The sequence below is a fragment of the Puntigrus tetrazona genome, chromosome 4 (assembly GCF_018831695.1).
Source record: "Puntigrus tetrazona isolate hp1 chromosome 4, ASM1883169v1, whole genome shotgun sequence".
Taxonomy (NCBI): domain Eukaryota; kingdom Metazoa; phylum Chordata; class Actinopteri; order Cypriniformes; family Cyprinidae; genus Puntigrus; species Puntigrus tetrazona.
This window is the reverse complement of record NC_056702.1, coordinates 8,234,782-8,251,164: the sequence shown is the minus strand read 5'-3', so window position 1 is coordinate 8,251,164 and position 16,383 is coordinate 8,234,782. Positions and strand designations below refer to the sequence as shown.

At 38.4% G+C, this 16,383-nt stretch overlaps 2 long non-coding RNA genes across 2 annotated transcripts in view; both read left to right on the top strand.

Annotated features, from left to right (window-relative positions):
- Positions 1-1,237: 1,237 nt before the first annotated feature.
- On the top strand, positions 1,238-3,252 carry LOC122343432. Its single transcript, XR_006250777.1, has 2 exons — positions 1,238-2,622; positions 2,784-3,252. It is a non-coding gene; the product is annotated as an uncharacterized LOC122343432 (long non-coding RNA).
- Positions 3,253-4,655: 1,403 nt separating this feature from the next.
- Positions 4,656-16,383, top strand: part of LOC122342531 — a 46,232-nt gene continuing 34,504 nt past the window's right edge. The window contains exons 1-3 of the long non-coding RNA XR_006250589.1: positions 4,656-5,152; positions 6,370-6,478; positions 8,413-8,638. This is a non-coding gene — a long non-coding RNA (uncharacterized LOC122342531). The remainder of the gene's footprint in view (positions 5,153-6,369; positions 6,479-8,412; positions 8,639-16,383) is intronic.

Sequence of the window (16,383 nt, the reverse complement as noted above, 5' to 3'; positions counted from 1 at the left end):
ATATAAATTACAAAGATAAATATGTGATAAATATGTACAAATTACAGATGAGAAGGGGGAATTTACAGTGAGTATGTGTAAACAATTTACAGATCGTTATGTACATAAGAAAGAGCAGGATATACAGGATATGTATAGACAATTTTACAAGAGTATGTACAGTGGATATGTACATACATTTACAATAGATATATACAGTGGAGTGCAATGAATAACACATATATATATATATATATATATATATATATATATATATATATATATATATATATATATATATATATATATATATATATATACAGAATCATGAATCCCCAATAGATTTTCATATTTATATATGTAACTTATAACAATATTCTTTGTATTATATTACCTATATATACTGCTCTTCAAGTTATGACGACTTCCGCTGCTGAGAAACCAGAAAACGTGAAAAAGGTTCATTGAAACCACTGAAACACTCGTGCTTTGATGTAAGGGATAACGGTGATGGTCTTTCTGAATCGTCGTATGTGTCTAAAAGAAAACCAGGGCTATGACTGAATCCTCCTGGAACCTCTAGTCGATATTTTACTTTATAACAGTACACTAAAAGAGGAAAGCTGGGTATTATAATAATGCACCACAAAGCACCTAAAGCACCACAAATGTGTTTATCTATAGGTTCCGCCATGAAAATAAATATTTCATATTATGAATATTTTATTAAAATATTTCCCTCGGTGTAAATGAGAGCATCCCGTCTCGTGTCAGCTGTCGTGTTCTCAAACCCGCACATGTCCACTCGATGAGCAGCTTACTGTCGAGATCAGGTGTCGCACGTCTGTCTCGCAACTTAAAATTAGAATGGACAAAAAAGCACAGCATGCTCACTAAGATAGACCAGATGTGCTGTCTTTGATTTTTACATCGTCTCCGAAACTGTTGGCCTAGACCTGCTGGCGGTGCTGTGTTGTACATGGCGGTGCATTGATGCAAATAAACCCTTAGATGCAGACAAGCCCTCTGTTTAATAAAAGGGAGCTTTTGTATGCGAGGCCGAAAGAACAAACACCTCACACGTTTGGTTCGTTTGTTTTTTGAGAAAACGCTGATGCAAATAAAAGTTTTGTTTCGCAAATGAGTGCGTTTTATTTGTCGTATGCCTCTCCGATACAAAGATGGCAGCAGAGAGCTTCAAAAGGGCAGGTTAAGACGTTTAGACGTGGACGTTGCTTCAGCGTGCAATACGAACGGCTTTTGTTTGGGAAACAACACAAATCATAGATACACATTTGGGCAGAAATAAGAAACTAATCAGATCTAACAAACGATCTCACTTCGTGCAAGGATGTCTCGCACTTTTAAATTAAAATTGCTTTTTTTTCACAGAAACAAACAAAAACTAAGATTATATAGACACTTTTTAAAGTGGGAAAACGTTTACCCTTTTAAGATTATTTAAATAATAATTATACTTAGTCTGCATCGTCACATTTCTTTAGAATTGCGGGATACTTTATGAGAAATCATATTTAAGACGCAGGTTGAGACACAAAAACAATGAAAAAGCAGTGCGGTGAAATACAAAATCACGTCCTGTGTCCCAGCGCTATTACGGAGTTCACGTCGTCTTAAATATGCAAAAGTCTCTTGTTCATGTCAAACCAATTTAATCTGTAAATGAACAATTCGTGATCGACGGGCAGATATGGCAACTCATACGTAATGGTAAGTAGTCTAAGTTAGTTCCATTAACGCGTGAAAACTCTGCTTGCATATTTATTTATTTTAAGTTTGTTTCTGTGATTTGCGACGACCTTTCTCCGTGTTTGATTGGGTTTTGCTGAACGGGAAGAGCCGCCTACAGCCCGCTCAGGGGGCGCGGCCTCAAACACCGCCGAATAAGACTAGGTGAAAGCTGATTCGCTGGAAGCGAAAAACGTCACTTCCGCAAGTTTCTTAAGTACGTGAGACAGACGTCCGTTAGCCACGTTTTGCTTTCGATCGTCGGAGAGTGAGCTTGTCTCGTTTGTGGCGACTTAAAAACTTTTTTTTGTGCTATTTCAACCACTAGACGATTGTTTTGTTTCTCTCAAATCGTTTACTTCCGGCAAACCAAAGACGTTTTTATTTGGTGATGTGTCTTGAATTCGCGACAATGAAGGGAAACTACCAGAAGGACATCGAGGCCGCGCCTGTTCACAAGAAAAAGTGGTCGAAATCAAAGAGGAGGACATTTCTACGCGCGAGTATGAGCGAAAGGAGGCGAAAGGTCCGCGTCTGGTCGGCCAGGAGACGGCAGCCGAGTCCGGACAGCGTCGACGTTACGAGGAACCGAAGTTGCGTGCCGTCTGTAGCCATGGCACCCAGAAACACGACGCAGTACTTAATGGACCTGGTGTACGCCGAGCAGTCAGACGTTTTTGATGTAAGCCACGACTTCTCCACGCAGAGTAATGTCCCGTCTGATGAGAGCGCTTTCTCAATGTCGGACTCTGACTACGACAGATCTTTGGACTTTCAACAGAGAGACTTCGAGAACGTGTTCTTCAGGAATGAAATCTGACGCGTTTCCGAAACCGGACTCGATTTCGTCGGAACGAGACGACTGGGCTGCCGCGAACCCATAGACAGTAATACGTGCGTGAAAATGCCTTATCTGTTAGCGGTGAAACAAACAAAAAAACATGTAATCGTATCAGACAATGATTATTGAAGCCGAGGCGGTCGACACAATGCTTTTGAGTTGCATGTTACGAGTTGAATATGGTTTCATTTGTTGGCTCTCCTTGTTCTCACAGCATTGCGCAGACTCCAACTCGGGCAGGCGGAACGCTCTGCGTCACGGCTGCGTGATGACGTGTGCACCACGCCCCGCCCCCGGTACGGCGGCCACCACGTGGCCAGCAGGTAAACCCGCTCCACCCTTTGTGTACGCGGTGTAAGAGCGCTGCGGTAGCGTGCTGTCGCGGTGTAATTACTGAGAAATGTGCATGCATTGTTCTGCCAACGGATGCATGTGTGTTTTGGGAGACTTTTGCAGGTCGCTGATCCTCCTCGGTGGATTTCAGCTGTCTGTGCAACCCACCCAGAGCCTTGGGACAAAGCCGCATGGCTGCCTGCTCATCACTGCTGGGTAACTGTGGTAAACGTTTGAATGTAAATCCTACACAAGTGCACTCAGAGCTACGATTCGTATGATACACGTTGTGAGAACGTTTGTAAATATTGATTGTATTATCTATTAAAATTGTTAATTATTGAAACTCGCATCTGACTTTCATCTTGTTTTATTAAACATTGTATACATTGCATTGCGATGTTATTTACCTGTGTCAACCCAATTCTTGCACGTGCACTACATAAGCTGATTCTTTCTGAGGAAGTTGGCACAAGAAGGCCTCACACCATATACATTTAAGATGACTAAGGTATATAGTGATGTACTTTTAAGGTTTTAAAGCAAGTTTAGTAGTTGACAATTGGGGCCATGGAGGACTGCTTCTGAAGAACAATGAGAAGAATGGGTAAGTTGGTCAGGTGAGAAGAATTGTGAATGGTGCTCATTAGGTAATGATGAAACGTTCATGTTTAATGTTTTTGGAATAAAATTACAAAACTACATGGCTACCATGACATTCTTGCTTGGGCAGCTATAAAAAGCCTCTCTACACTGGTCTGATTTTTAAACTGGATATAGCGTGTCAAGTTGGTGTTTGATTTAACTAGAGGTCAAAACTCCATAACGACTAGTTTTAGCAAAACCCTAAAACAACGGAGAACAAACAATTAGCTTTTTTTTTTTTTTAACAAATAAAGTCCATTTACTTTCCATAGAGAGGCTAAAAAATTGTAACAAACCTTAATGACTACAAATGTTTAAGTTAAAATATACCTTTTATAATGTACAAGGCAGTTAAACGCATTAAAGAGCAACTTCTTTTTGCTGGATAAGATAACCCATTCTATGATTTTAATACTCCTAAATCTGGTGAAGGATTGACCTCCTACAAGTGATAAATTCAGGAAGGTGAAAATTGATGAGGTAAGTGATTGGTTGTGAATGTATTTTAAGATGCTCGTTCAAAATGGTTCCTCGCTTGTATCTTTTACACAAACACATTATAAATGGCAAGAACCTGTGTAGCCTGTTTACTTCATTGTGTTGCAGTTTTAAGAAAATGTCTCTGAAGGATGGAAGCTTTTTGAAAAGTAAATGGCCAAACGATATTTAATAAAGGATGATGTATGAATTAACTAAGTAAAGAGACTCTGGTAACTCCGTTATGCTAGTAGATACAGGCTTGATTTATTTTCTCTCATGTGCTCATTATCTCCAACTCAGACTTTTTTTTTTTTTTTTTAAATAAAGGCTTTATGGTGATTTATCAACCTTATGCTGGCAGCTGAAAGATAAACCCAGAATATTTATGACCATAGTTTTAACCAACTAGATCCCAAAAAAGTCTAGAGAAACACCTTTTGGTGTAGAGCGAACCGTGGTTTGGAGTAGGTTTTAGAAAATTAGCAAAATTCTCCAAGTACTGCTTCAAGCCTTGTTACGTTCATACTGGATTCATAAGTTATTCTAGAATTAAAACATTTGTTTCCTGACAAATACGCGCTGTTGGCCATAGCAATATGTGAGTTTTAAACGGGTACACAAAGCACTTCATCAAATGAAATGTAAACAGGCTGCGGATCAGCACTTCTGTTAATTGACTCTCTTGGCATATGATTGTTTTGAGCACAAGCACGCCTTGTTCCCATCCTCACCCCACAGCTCTGTTTTTGGCACAAGGCGGTTTCAAAAAACCCATGTGGCAAACAGGTGCCATTTCCTAACTGGTTTTCAACACCAGGTGGCCCTAAAGTGCCACAGCAGAGTAAAGCCCACCAGCAGCACCCAAGGAAGGCCGACCAGAGCAATGTGTTGATAATCCTAGTGCCACATTTAGATTACAGTGCATGGCATCTGTTAGCGAGGGGCATGAAGTAATGGAGGAGACCCGAGCAGGACAAACCTCTCCAATTACATAGACGATGGGGACACGCACTTCTTTGTCAATGGAAGGAATCTACACAAGACAAGGCCTGCCTCTGTTTCTCCACGTTTCTCAACGCTGGCTCAAATTTAAGTTTCAGTATTTTTCTCTCTCTCCGTTTTATGGTGAGTGTTTCTCCCACACTGACAGTCTTTAGTGTCAGCTCGGTTGCCCCGTGGTCTATCTGCCAAAAGTAATATATGAGACAACTCGTCCCTGGCCTGCTGTGTGCTGTCAATGAGATGACGGCAGAATACAAGGCTTGTGCATTATGATTGATATGAAGCCCTCCAGCCAGGCCTCACTGCCAGTCTATTGATTAGTCGCGAGCCTGGTCTCATGGGAGAGCCTGTCCCTTGGTCATCCATCATACCCATTTTCTCCCGCTTCAGACAAGAAAAGTTACCAGCATAAGCTCCCATTTGAAAGCGCAGGTGCATCCACTTAGAAAATATATATAATCTTATCTGATTCGAGTGAATGGTACGCTTCATTTAGGCGAGATAAGGCTGGCTAAGTCTTCATGGGATTTGAAACTAAATGTAAACTAAATAGGCTGTTATCTGTTATCTTTCTTGAGCGTAATGATTCCAGTCTATTTCTTTCACATAAAACCTCTGGGTTTATAAAGATTTTTTTAAAGTTATGTAATCGGGTACAAAAGCACTCCGCTTCACTGCCTGTTTCACCAAGGCCATTTTTTAATGGAAGCGGTTTACTTTATTCCATTAATGAAACTGAAAAGGTTAAAATTAGCCTGAATATTGACAACTCAAGGCAAACCATTTATCAAACTGATTGTAATTTTTTAAAAATGACACATAAATGAATTATATACAGGCCGTGCGGTATGGGGAGAGTTATTTAGGGGCTCTAGTTTCTGCTTGCAACTTACGGATGAGTCTTTGAATCACTGAACCGATTCGTTCAATGTCGATTCATTCAGGAAGGACGGTTATGTTTTGCTCGGAGACGTTCGCTAAGAAACAAATGGCGATGTCGTGTCTAAAATGTAAGCATAACAACATACAAAGATCGAGATGCTGTAACACAAGTTGAAATTAATTTCGAGCGGCTGTTTTATCCCGTCAATTGTGTAAAAACAGGCAGTTTATCCCACAGTGAAATTGGTTTAATGCGTAGGCCAATATGTTTGACGTTCAGTTTACGTCAAGTTTTTCACGTCGGTTGATTCGTATATTTGTCCTGTGTTTTGTTGTCAGCTTCTTTTATTTAAACATCAGTAACCCTCTGATGTTTTGTAATCACGCCATTATTTAGTTTGTTTTCCAACTTGCCATTTCCCCCCTCAGGTTATCAGTTTGTCCTACTTTTTTGGCAGATGTTATGAGAACATGGGAAAAAAGAGAAAAGAAAATGTGTGAAAAGCTGTTTGGTGCTGGATGAACTGACCACTTTTCCGACCTCAGACAGAGCACTTAAGGATAAAGGTAAGACCCCGGGAATAAATGCTTCCCTTTCACTTTTCCTTACTTTGTTTTGTACAAAAATGCTGCTTGTGAATGCTTGTACTGCTTATAGTTTAGTAACATCAGCTTACTTTCTGTAGCTTCTGCGCTAGGCTATAATTAGTTTGTGAATTTCTTGTTGAATTGATGAATAACTGACACTGAATTGCCATTGCAGGAACGGGTTGGGGCTGCATAGGGAAAGCAAATATGAAAATAAATTAGTTTAAATATTGCTTAAACAATGCCTGGTATTCATTAAATATGCATGTCTATAGACAGAGAGAACAGTACTTTGACCTTCCCGGAGACAGGAAGAGACAGGTGCCTGTGGCGTTGTGGTTGGACACACCCACGGAGTGGACTCTGTTCGGCCGAAAGAAAAGGTCACAGAAATGTCATGCAGTCGTGTCCTTGTAAGTTTGATCAGACTTGATAAAAGCAAACCTGCTGCTTGGTTTCTTCCTGCCGTACTTTTCAACGTCCGTAATAATAGCCCACCACACCAAGCGTTTGATCTGTGTAGCTTTAAATGTTAGCTGTGATGACTCAGCTAATAAGCGTTGTGTTGAGTTTGCCTTGAAAGTGAGCGTTTAAAATTAGTTTTTGATTCATTATTATTTTATGTGACCGATGCATCTAGAAAGAGGGAGCTCTGTTCCTCGTGTTCGTTTACGGAAGGCAAGAAATACAAGGGTGAACGCGAAAGTTGAGTTATGATATGGGCTATATGATCATGTAGCAAGCATCTATTTGCTTGCATTATAATTAGAGTCTTGCGAGATTTATGCAATGGCATACTACTGTTATAAAAACAGGTAAATACATCATAAAGAAGTTTAAAAATTTTTAATAAGACACCAGTTGTTGGTATCACTTTTTTTTGTCTAGCTGTTGAATTCCCAAAACACTGATTCACTAGTTTACTTTATAGTAATCGTTCTCCAGTGTAACATGATCTTTCTAATATGCTTAATTAATATGATTTATCATTGTTGAAAACTGTTGTGCTGCTAAATATTTTTTGTGGAAATTAGGAAAATAAATATAATTATTTTTAGCAACTTTATTAGCGTCTTTACTGTCAGTTTTGATCATTTTGTTTGAGCCCTGTTGAATAAAAACACTAACTTCCTAGTATCACATCTGTTTACATCACGGATAATAATACGATTTATTTTTATTTTATTGTGCACCAAATAAGTAATATATTTAGTATTTTATTTTTCTCTAAATTTGTACATTCAGAGGATTCCTGAAGGATCAGGATTTCCATGTAAATTACATTTTAAATTATATTAAAATAGGAAATATTTCCTTTTAAATTATAGTAATATCTCTATATTCCTATCCCTATATTATTGTATTTTCATAAAATAAATGCAGCCTTGGTAAATATATTATTCCAGATGTTTTACTGGTAGGATGCATGTATTTCGTGTCACTGAAGTAACTGGAAACATGTGGGAGCTGGTTGAGGTGTGCGGGGAGGGTCCTAGCGCTCCAAAAGTCAATGGTCTACCTGGACCTTTCACCCCATCTGTGGCGCCTGTTACTCTGAGATACAGGTGTGATAAATGACCGTTCTAAGACTTGGGTCAACTGACAAATTGATATTGAGTTGAATGCTTTGAGCTCAATATTTTTGCCTTGACCCAATTGAGGCCCTAAAGCTCGCTCGCTGTGACCATTTTAATGAATTTCTGCTGCGGAAATAGGCCACGGGTGAGGGGGGCAGGGGTTTGACGTGAGCGCGCGCACCTCCGGGAGCATCCCTCTCCTTCAACCTCGCCTCATTAGTCTAACTGGGCAGTTGCAGAGCTGTTGTGTGTCACATCTATTTTGGTCCCCCTAAACTCCAAAGTGGCCCCTCAACTTATCTTTCTGTATTCTCCATTTCCCCTCTCCCCACCCAGGAGACAAGGTGGAAGAGATGCGATTGGCCCCTGCCCCGTCATCATCAAGGAGACAGGTTGGCAAGGAGGAAATGGACATAAATGCGGTCGCCTAACTGTGTCAAGGACGCAGAAGCCAAACCTGGTGCAGTTCACCTGTGAGAGACCTGAGAGCACAATCGCAGAGAGGAACTGACCCACTAAACCGACTTACAACTCTACAGTCTGCACTCTTACTTTACTAAAGGTACAGTTCCCAGAAAATTGAAAGTTTGTCATCGTTTACAAAAATTATTTTCATATATATTGTTTCTACACAATGACAGTTCATAGTGACTAGACTGTCAAACTCCAAAAAGGACAAAAAAATGCACTGTAAAAGTAGTCTGTTCAAAGTTATTTGAACAAAAAAAATGTTTACGAAAAATGAAAATGTTTACAAAAATGTTTAGTACACTACCATGTAAAAGTGAGGGGTATTAGTTTTTTTCCCATAAAGAAATTGATATTTATTTATCAAAGATGCATTCAATTGTTCAAAGTAACAGTGAAAACAAATATTATTTAAATAAATGCCATACTCTAGAACTTTATATTCATCAAACAACCCTAAATTAAAAATGATTTCAACATGAATAATAATAATAATAAATAAACATAAAGAAAAGCGAAATTTTAGAAGGATTTCTGTAATGGCTGCTTAAAAAAAACAAAAAAAACATAAATCAGAAAACAGAAGTTATTACTGCATTACTGTTTTTTATCAAATAAATGCAACCATAATGAACATATCTTTTAAAAATCTAACTGACTTTTACTATAGCTGTAACTGAGGTGAATCCTATCAGTGAATAATGACTAATATATTAGTTTGTTTCTCACTCACAATTGTTGTGTGTCTTAAGTATAGAGCGAAAAGGTTTAGTGCTTTTTTGTACTTTAGGAGATTTGTAATGATATAGGACCGTTTTAACTGTTTTTTTCCACATGCATCAATTTCACAGACACCTAAAGAATATGCAATACTAATGTTTTTAGGTTTAGTTTTTGCTCACTCATTGCACGCAATCATCATGCTCGTTGATTTGCCGTGTAACCTGGCCCAAACCTGGAATGTGCATGTCATCCGATCGCATAAAGCCCTGCAGAGAGTTGAAAGAGCACAGACAAGGGTCCTTCTGTTCAGCAAAAGACATTGCTCTGTTGATTAAATCAGATATGTGGTACCTCAGCCTGCTGCTTGTGTCTGAGCAGTTTTCTTTAGAATTCTTTGTGTAGTGACACCGAATTGTTTAATAAGCAGGAGAAATGAGTTGAGAGGGCCTCACTGTGTACGTGTGAAGGGATTTAAACCAATGAAACAGCAGTTTGTGATGCAGATTTTGTTGCCGGTTTGAACAAAGGTAATTGTTTTTGGATATTTCTAAACCATCTCAGTTCATGTGGATGTGTACCTTTTAAGGAGGTGTCCACGTACCCTCAGTATACCATTATTTCTTTTTAAAGATTTGTCTGTAAAGGAGTAGGTCGCATTTTGGGCAATTTCTATATATTTGTTCCTGAAAATAATTTAAGAAATTGACATTAATATTAAAAATACATTTGAAAAAGTATTTTAAATAAAGCAAAAATAGCATGACATCAATAAAAATAAAATACATGCATTTAAAAAAAAAATGTAACAGACGACATTTAGTTTTAATTGGATTCAACAAAAAGCAGCGTGGCTCTTGGCATTACGTCAGTGTTGGTTTAGGTTATGGATAGGCTCGTCCGCTTTGATATTCTCCCGTTTTGGGCTGATGCTCATGTTCTATTTCAAGTCAGTGACTGCATGTACCTCCTCTTAGTGCTGTTATGTAATACTGTGTGAAAACCAAGACACTCATCATACAAATATTCCTCATCATTGCTAATCAGAGTGAGAAGTAGCACTCGAGTCTAACACCTTATAAACACACTAATGTGATTCAAACACCGGCACATTTGTCCTCCACTGCCGCTCACCTGTCTCGGCGCATATTCTCGCATGCGCGCTTCTTAGAAACAAAACAAAATCCACCCGAGTCTTCCCAGAATCATCGCAGGATTTTCCGCAAGGCAGAATGAGAGAGATGCTGTCGCAGAAGGTCTAAAAACAGCACTTTGTTGAGAGACAGACAGTAGCTGGCTGTTGATCAGTTTGAACCAGATGACTCTCAGTAATGCATCCATGTCTTGGATCTTTGATCTGCCTCGGTTCTTCAGCAAATGGAAGAGTCATGACACATTTTGTTTGCTTTTCACTGTTTGCTCCTGTGCAGGGAGGGAGATGTCATGGAGTGAGAATGAGGCTTGTTTTATTTTGAGCTTTGGTGGAGTTTTGTGCGATGCGGTTTGTGTTTGCATTATTAGAGTTGCTTGCCTATATTCATGATTAAGGGATAATTCACTCAACGTTGAAAAAACGTACCCACCCTCAGGTCACGCGAGATGTAGATCCATTTGTTTTATTATTTAAGCAGATTCGGAGAAACGTAGCATCACTTGAATCAAAGGATCCTCTGCAGTGGATGGGTGCCGTCAAAATAAGGCCTCGTTTGCATTGTCGGTTAAACGTGACCCAATTCTGATCGGTTTCAGGCCTCGTTCAAATGTGGAAATAAATCAGATATGCGCCAATGCATCATGTAAACAGGTCTAAGCCATTGCATTCTTTACGTCACTAAAACTGTGACAATTTAGCCATTAAGCATATTTCTTGTTAGTCCATCTTGGCTACTGTTTTACAACAACCTTGTTTTATAATAAATATAAATATATAATATGCAGCCACAACGATAATTAAAAATACACAATATATAAAGCATGACCTATCTGTAAAATTTAGTGTTTAAGAAAAAGTCTAAGGGATTTTTTTCACTTGTATTAAAAAATGTCTTAATCTTACGTTTGTCATGCTGGAGATGATGGAGGGTGACAAAGAAAAAAGGTTAACCAAAAAAGTGATATTATTTGATTTAGTTGCAACCAGCGGTGTAATAAGTTTGCGGTGAACCAAGTAAAAAAATAAATAAATAGCTCAGCTTAAAAAAACCCCAAAACAAAACAAACAAATATAGCAGCTCATTTTCCAAATGAGAAGGGAGGAAGGAGGCAGGCCAGCACTCCACATGAGATGAGAGTGCCAGTGCGTTCACATCCCTGTCTCAGCACACTCTCCTTGTCTGCAGTTACCGTCGCTATGGAAACCGTTCCCAAGGCTCTGCAATGTCCCCGAATGGAAAGAGAACAGTAGGGAGGGACAGAAAAAAAAGTCTTATGCACATCACCAAGACAGAACCCAGAAAGCAGAGGGAAAAAAAGGTAGAAGGTCACAAAAACACACATTCAGGGATTTATATTGCCTTATTTGACAAATGACTGCTGCTTTTATGCAGCGCAGTTGGCAAGGACACTCTGCAGATCATTTCAGGGTTGCTGTACGTCAGTTAAGAAGAGCATTCTGCGTGCCAAACTAAACTTCAGATGTAGAATTAATAATATTAAGTAGGAGCTCAGGAATGAGTAATCAGCTGAGAGATCTGAACCGTCACTTTCACTGACGCACACTAGCTGCAGTCTGCCGGAGCTGTGTGTGCTGTGGGCCGGAGCCGCGCACCGGGTAATTACGCAGAGGTTAACGAGGCTGACTTCTCTAACGAGATATGAATCACACCGCATACAGAGACTCGGAGGTCTGCGTTAGGGCTATTTATACTTGATTTTTCCTTCACCATGAGCATTGGACCAACACTGCCAGTTTGCCCATTGTAAGGTCACGATCTTGAAAACTCTGACATTTCTTTTCATTTTCAGTCGTGGCGCGTTTAAAGCACAAATGAAAAGGCTATTTATTTTTGACATTAACATTTATTTAATGCAAAGAAAGTTTTAAATGGGGAATGTTGCAACGCAGGTGATTCAGAGAAAGAAGACATAACCACAGAAGTGCTGCATGCTGAAATAAACAAATAAATAATTAAAAATTAAAAATTAATAATTAAAAAATTTAATTGTATGCCCAAAAAGTGTGTGTGTATGATATAATATATATATATATATATATATATATATATATATATATATATATATATATATACATATACATGGTTCATGGTTCATCCTACAAATAGGTCATGCTTTATATATTTAGTATTTTTAATAATCAGTATAGATGCATATTCATATTCTGTTCACATGATTAACGCATTTATTTATTTGAATTTATTTTGCATGGTTCATTGCAAACGTTTTATACTGCAACTGTATCGTATTGTTTTATTATATATTACATATCAGAGTTTTAAAGAATCTTTTTTTCTTTACCCTTTTATACCTCCCTCATGTCAAATGTAAGATTTAAGAAACAGGATTTTGCCACATTTATTAAAAAATATAAATAAAAAACTATTTAATGAAATGATCGGTGTTATATTCGGTGTAATAAATATCGGAAGTACTAAAATAACAATTTGTTTATTCTTTATTATATTACTACATTGTGAATGAAAGTATAATATCTAGAGTATCTAGAAAATAAATATATATAAATTATTTCCCAATTTAGACTAAATATAGGTTAACTTTCAAAGCGGTCTTTTTGTGCGTGCCGACTCTCAGTGAAACTAAGAATTATTACACTTACATGTTCTGATAGTGCATCAAGTAATAACCGGAGAGAGTAGTATAGTGCATGAAAATGTGCTTATTTTCCTGTGTGTCAGTCTGTGCAGAGGTCAAAGCAGATAAATAGGTCAGCTGCAGCGTTCATGTGAACACAGACCCCAGCAGATTAAAGCAGAAAACAGCAACTGTCATCAGAGTGCTGATCCGTTTCCTCAGATGAAGTGAAGTTGAGATCAGACTCGGAGAGCAATCGGTGGCAGCGGCACGCCTCACTCCACAGCTCAGAGAGGCTCGGAGATCTGGATTTTAGGAGGCATGTGCAGCACCCTTAAGGGAGATGTATATTTAAATCAGGTTAATGCAGGTCCAGGCACTCTTTGTATCTGAGGAAATGTTTCATTGCCCTTTAAAAATAAGAGAAATCAGGAAAGACAGGCTTTTATTCACATCCCCCCACAAGTACATATTCCCGCCTCTGTATTAATTGGTTTGTGGCTCTTCAGTAAATTTGACCATCAGCAGCCTTTGGTGGGTTGTGACACGGCGAGGCTTCAGAACTTTGAGCTATTTCGAACGCTCGGCGAGTCTTTATTGTAAATCAATTTGTTTTGATGTGGTGGAGAAGAGAAATGTAGAGTTGTCTTTGTGTACACAGATGCTGTACGCCACTGCTATTTCATCCTGTTTGCAGCAGGTGAAGTGAGGAGTAATTGGCTTCTGTCAATACAGGCTTGTGAGTTTTAGCAGCCGCTAAACAAAATGGAAAAGAGGTCGATGCAGAGAGAGGAAGAGAGAGGCGAGGACAGAACGCTTCACTCCCGCCCAGCTCAAAGCTGCCACTTCTCACATCTGCCAGCTCGCTGTTAACGGACGCCTTTTTGTCTAACCACAGATATATCTATATATTGGTAATGAAAGTACAATTGTGTATTCAGTTCATGAGGAGTTACTATGTAAGTACACTGGTAATACAATAACGCTCAAGATCCAACTCCTCCCACTTTAGATATCACTTATACAACTATCCATCTCCACCCCCATATCAAATTAAGTATTTTATTTTATTCTGTATATTATATTATATTATCATTTTTTTATTTTGACATGAAATATTTAAGCTATGTGACTTAACTACTACTACTACTACTACTATTACTACTAGTACTACTACTACTATTTCAAGGTTTTAAAATATTAAGATTGTTGGTATTTTTACTTTTTTTAAATTACATTTCCGATTCTGCATTTAAATTAAAATGTATCTTTGTGAGTGACATGGTCATCCTAAGATATATATAGTCACATTGTAAATTAGAAGAAACAAATTATATATATTTTTAACTCAAAATCAAAACGGTATTAAATTATGCAAATGCCGTAAAAAATATTATTGTTATTATCTCATGACCACAAAGGTCCTGAAGTTATATATTCTCTTATCCTGGCGAATGTGTCTACCTCTGTTTTACTTGTAACGGATGGCTGTGAGATCCTGCCTGTCAGTTTTCTATTATCTCTGCTACGAGGGCCTCTTGTGATTATTAAAATGAGAAATATGTAAATTTGCGGCAGGTGCATTCAAACACATACTCTCACTCAACCAGACCACGTGTGTGTAGTTGGTGCATTCAAGTGGACATACTTAACTATTGGATGGGAAGCCATAAATTTAATTACATTTCATGGCTCCCATTTTTTTCTATTCCTTTTTTTGTTTGTAAAGGTCAGGCCTTGCAAATCTTAACTAACTAGACTGTCAGCATTTGATATTTTTTTCCAATTTGGAAGACAATTGAAATCCATTTTTAAATGCGTCACAGGCTGAGGTGTTGATTTCCTGACAATTACAGTCAAAGAAATCATCACCATATTAGTTCTTTGTTTTAATTATTTTGATTTCCGTTTTCATTGCAAGCATTTTGGATTTGTGTAAGAGTGTTAAGCCACTTTTAAAAAAAATATCTTGATGCTGTTTTGCCTCCGGTTTTTGTGCTAGGCTTCTCAGTATCTCAGTATGTTTAATGAAATTGATTGATATGTTTTCTTACGTAAAGCGTGTCAATTCTCACCTCGAGGGATGTGTTATATTTGGCATTTGAAGGCTCTGTCCCATAGCCACCTCTCTCTGACGGCAGAGCGATGTGTCTCTGAGGACATTACGCACTCTCATGACTAGGCTGGCGTTCGAGCGGCATCAAGGACACTCCATGCACTGAATAACTCCGAAGCGGGTTTTGCTCGCTCTCGTTCTGCCGCTCTCTCTCAAGAGCCATTTCCTTTTCATCACGTTCCAGCCTCCAGGGGGCATCTTTTACCCTTAATGTCCTCAGCTAACAGGTGTCCCATCTGCCCTAAAAATACAATACGCCTGTTGCGTGCAGGAAAATCTTAGATTAGAGCCACCAGAGTCTCACGTTTCCACCCCGCTGCTTTCCATTGCACTAGTGCACTGCGAATCTGCATGCAGTGGTGGACTCGGACAGATGCAATTTCATTATTGTTTGGGAGTGTTCTCTTTAGAACTCTAAAACCTGGAAGAGAATTTTGAACCATGGGTTCCGTTTAGAATTTTTTTTTTGGTTTGCACAAATTGCATTAATTCAACCGGAAAACATAAGATTTTAAAGTCAAAACATTATCTAAGGTCATCATCCTAAGTATTTAAAGCTTTATTTCTTCGAAGTGGGAAAGTTCCCTTGCTTATAAGAGAATTATGTTCATATTCATTACGGTAACCATCATCATATGTATAATGTTAGTGTGCTCATCGATGCTTTGTGAGGGACCGTAATTCACTTTAGTGCATACTCTCCAGAATGATGCTACAGTGAATAAAGTGAATTGTTGAATAAAGTCATTATGTCTGTTTTCTTTGCATACAAAAAGTATTCTCGACTCGAATAAAATTCATATTGACAATGACTTTTTCATACTTTATGGGACCTTGACGGTGTAATTTACTTGACAGTAGAAGGAAAAGCCGCAAGCCTCCTGGTTTTCAGCCAAAGTATCTTACATTTAAGCTTTTACAGGTTTGGAATGAAATACCTGAAGTAAATTTTTTTTAGGTTTTTAGGTAAGGGAACAGCAATACGGCCACTCAAACACTTCTGGTAGCTTCACTGAAATCCAGTCATTTATATAGATCCATATCTATATCACATTGTGCACATTCCTTAACCTTTGTGTTAAATGTTCCCGTCTTGTGTTTTACTGACTCTTATTTTGAGGTATTGTTTCTGTGTTTTGTCTTTTTGTGTTTAGTTCCTGTTTCCTTTATGGCCTTTGCCTCCATAGTTACCCTAATTTGTTCTCGTGGTAATTCGTTTAGTGTCACCTGTTTCT